This window comes from Dipodomys merriami, unplaced genomic scaffold (genome assembly GCF_024711535.1).
Source record: "Dipodomys merriami isolate MVZ:Mamm:240054 unplaced genomic scaffold, mDipMer1.0.p SCAF_389, whole genome shotgun sequence".
NCBI lineage: Eukaryota > Metazoa > Chordata > Mammalia > Rodentia > Heteromyidae > Dipodomys > Dipodomys merriami.
In genome coordinates, this window is record NW_027205481.1 from 128,843 (window position 1) to 133,142 (window position 4,300).

Below are 4,300 nucleotides of genomic sequence, written 5' to 3' on the forward strand. Positions count from 1 at the left end.
AACTACAACCACAAATAAATATCTCTCCATATCTTGGAGTTCATTTTGCTCAGCATCAACTTATATGGTCATATATACGCATAACAAAGCCACTGGAAAATAATAGTTTCATGGACACTATATCATGAAAACACATGCGAACTGTTTTTGATGGTAAAGGTGGAATTAGGATTGGTGAATTCGCGATTCTGATAAAAGAATTTCAAAAGAGTTTTAAATTTTATGACAGGTAAATTTTAATTGTTCAAACTTTTTAACAACTTAGCCTATCAAGAAAATTTAAAGTTACCTGGGAAAATAGGCTTTCATGCAAAGAAATCCATGGAGACTTAGCTGAGAGGGAGCAATGTGGGTGAATATGGCATATTTTCACACTAAACAAACAAATCTCACAAACCTTGCAGTAAATCCTTTAGGTTCCCTTGAGAATTGTCCTTACCCAGGAAATGGACTCTCACGGTGTGAAACAAGGTTGCAGTGGAATTTAAATTCAAAGTTCTTTAAAAACAAAAAAGACATCAAAATTTGTGAATTGTCATTTAATTACCAAACAGTAATTCTCTGAAAAAGAAGGAAAGATATAATTCAAAATCACTTGACTTTATTAAAAGTATGAGAAAAGAGTAGTGAAGAGAAATGAGAGAAACCATGGAGGACTGTTTTCTCTCCAGTGGTGTAATGGGTTCTTGATCTTGTTTCTTCCATTCTATATTCACAAGCTATCAAGTGTGGCTGAGGACTGGAGTAACCACTTCAGACAAAGAATACTCACAGAAGAAAATATTTGCAGCACCTGTAAATGATTTATAACCTTTGACAATCTATTTATATCTGTGCAAAATTCTTCCCTACCCCGAACTGCATTCTTTGAACAGCTTTGTTTGCTTTTCCAAAGACTGCCCTTCATTAACTGCTTAAAATTTTGTGAGGTCATATACATACACTATAGAGATTGTTGTTTGGTTGTGATTATTGTGTGTTTTTATTTGTAGTTGTGTTTTTAACTGAATTTCAAAAGGTTGTGCAAGTGTGTTACAATTAAATATGTCCATCTAATTATCAAATGCTCCTGGTTCAGAGTCATTCCTTCTATCAATCTGAACCAACCCTTTCTCCAAGATTTATTTCAGATTTACAACTTCCTTTATTACTTGTGTACATTAGTATTCTAGCTGTACTTGCCCATTTTCCATTTTTCATTCATTTTATGTCTTTACTATTATTCCTTTCTGGTTTCAACTTCCTGATAGTCATTCTGTTAAACTGTCTGTTTAGAATTTGAAAGGTTTATATACATTCCTACATTCCATGGAGTTTCAATCCTGCATATACTTGAACTGCAATAACAATTTGCAAGACTGGAGACGTGAAGCACCTAGATATGATTTTATTCTCATCTTTTTGGAAGATTAATCTTTAGTCAACAAGAAAGTTTAAAAATCGTTCAGAATTTATACCTAACTACCAGCTTTTATAAATTGCTTTGTACAATGGTGTGTGATTATTTTATTTTACATGGGATGATATTTTCTACTACCTCTAAGTTTTGGAAAAAGAAAAAATCTAATTTTTACTACAGTAGAGGAATATGATAGAAATAGAAGACAGATTTTATGTTTGTCACATCTCTGATGATTAACCATATGCAAAACTTAAAGTCATATTCCTTACTATGTTAGACAGATAGGGAAACCATATGATAAGGCAACACATGATAAGGCAACTATTAGTGACTTTAAAATGTACCTTCTTATGTGAAGAAATTTACGTTATTAGCTAATATTTGGGTTTGAATCATGGAAGGCTGATCTATTTAACACATTTCTGGAAGGCACCTACTGAGCAACACAAATGGTGGGAGATACTATTTCTACACTTTAATGAATGGTTGAACTTACTTGGCATTTATGCTGGGTAAATAAATCATCTCTATTGTAACTTGATTCCTACACTTGAAAAACTTTTAATGTCACTATTATCTACTTGTCAAGTGTTATTTTGGTGAATAAGATTTTTAAAAGTTTATTGGAAAAGGAATATACTTTCAGAAGATTAAATGTAGGTTATCATTGGTTTGAGAATGACAACATTTTTATAATACAGAACTAAGTTTTCCTGAAGTACCAGTGTTTTGAAGCACTAAGGATCTTCTCAATTAATGATTTTCTAAATTATATTTGACTTCTAAGTCAAGATTTCCTAGCCTTGGTAGAACAATTATGGATCTATCATTCCAGTAATTATTTTTGGCCTACTTACGCTGGACTGAAATCTTTCATTTATCATTAGGAGAGGGGTATAAAAATAATTTGTGACATTTGTGAATTTGTTTACTCATATGGGCTGGTCATCTGTAAATTGAAAGTTTGAACTACAGTACTTTCTCTCATATTTTGTGATCTCATCTTTCATTTTAAGTTGCCTTACATTTCACAATTGCTTACTACTAATTCCTACAAGGAATTGGGGCCCTGAAATATTATAGGAAATTAGAAATTGAGATGGGTCTTCAATTACTTTCCGTTAGCATGTTGCATGGGCCAAGGTCAGAAGTCTTGCCCTTGTTATATGATGTTGCAGATAACTGGGACTTGGTATCCTCAAACCTGTGGGTGCTACAGAAGAATAATAGTTTTTACACATCATATCAGCAAAATTTGGGTATAATCAGTAAGAATGCTTCAGAAATATGGAGAAAAACACTTTGGGTCCAGCGAGTTAAGACAATAAACACAGCAGCAGTATAAAATATCTTATAGATTAGAGGAAAACAATACTGTTTTTTTTTTTTACTATGTGAATTCAGAAGACCTAGAACACTTAGAAGGTATCACAAGTTTATAACGAAGACATTGCTTTGATACTTTTTATATTCTAATATATATTCTAAACCTAAGTATTTATATTCCAATTTGTTTATGGGAATAAATTTCAATTTATTTGTCAAATTATCAATTAATTATAGCAATTCTAGAAATTTAAGATCAGCACATAGAAATATAAAATATATAAGTACTTATAATATAGGAAATTGTTATGCATTGTTCTGTTGTGGTTAGGGTATCAATGGCAACTCTGTTTTAAAGTATTATTCCATTATCTCTACCTCAGTTTTTGGTAGAGTTAGACCTAAAACTTTACCATTTGTAAGCCTGGAGGCAAGAGGAAACACTGTGATTAAAATATTAATAATTTAAGCCTAATATCGAGGAGAAACCTATGGACTTCTCCAAGTTTTATGGAAATATTTGGTGATAGAAAGTCAGTAGTGTAAGTTCCTGCCTGGTTGGATGGTAGACAGAACAGGATATTAGGTAATCATGCATATGAACAATTTTTTCACCTTCTTGGCTTTAGCTACTTTTGAAATGATAGGTATAATAAACAATTATATTTTGATAAAATACCTTCTATTCTGAACAATTCGGTCTGAACTGTTAATCGCTCTATGGACCCTTGTAACTAAGATTAGTTTTGTTCCAGTAAGACAATCTATGCTGTCAGGGTAAGATATTCTGGTTGGTTTGTTTCTACATGGGAGAAGGGTAAAGCGTCAGGAAGACATTTGTGCCAGTGAGACTTCTTTGCGAACTTTTAAGCTGCAGAAGTTTAGAAGTAGCTCTTAAGCAAGACTTCCTTTGAATCCATTAGCTCCACAAAGCTAACTCAGTTGATTAGTGAGTACTTGAAAAGGCATCACCTTTGGACTTAGCTATAAAGACTTCAAAATATGATCAAATTTAAAATGAAAACAACAAAATAGTCATTGACAAAAATTGCAAATGTGAGCAATCGACCAAACAATGTAAGTTTTTCCCACTATACACAGAAATTTAGAGAAATAAGATCAATAGCATTTTAGGAACAATAAGGGCTCCTTGTTACAAATAGGCAACCAAGGATATATGCCTGTATAAAGATTGCATCATTAACTACTTAAATTTAGAGGATACTACATGCTTCAGCAGCAGGCCTAACCAAATGACAACATTACAGAGATTAACATGGCACTTGCAGAAGGATGATACAAAAATTCGTGAACTATTCCATATTTTTCATTCTTCAAATGCAAGAAATGAAAAGCAGTTATTAAAAAGTTGATTACAAAAATACAAGTGTAACAATACATGTAATTCATAGAATTAAAGGTTAGTTTGACATCAGTGTATTAAATCTTCACTTTACAAAGGCTCTTACATAGCATAACCTTTACAAAACTTGAAATTAGATAATATTGTCATCTTATCCGAAAGAAATAAAATACTATAAGGACCTAGGAAAAAAGGAATCTTAACTTTTT

General features: G+C 32.0%; 1 pseudogene; it reads left to right on the forward strand.

Moving 5' to 3' along the window:
- The first annotated feature begins 3,956 nt into the window (after window positions 1–3,956).
- LOC138805155 (U6 spliceosomal RNA) lies at window positions 3,957–4,056 on the forward strand (annotated as a pseudogene).
- The last annotated feature ends 244 nt before the right edge of the window (window positions 4,057–4,300 follow it).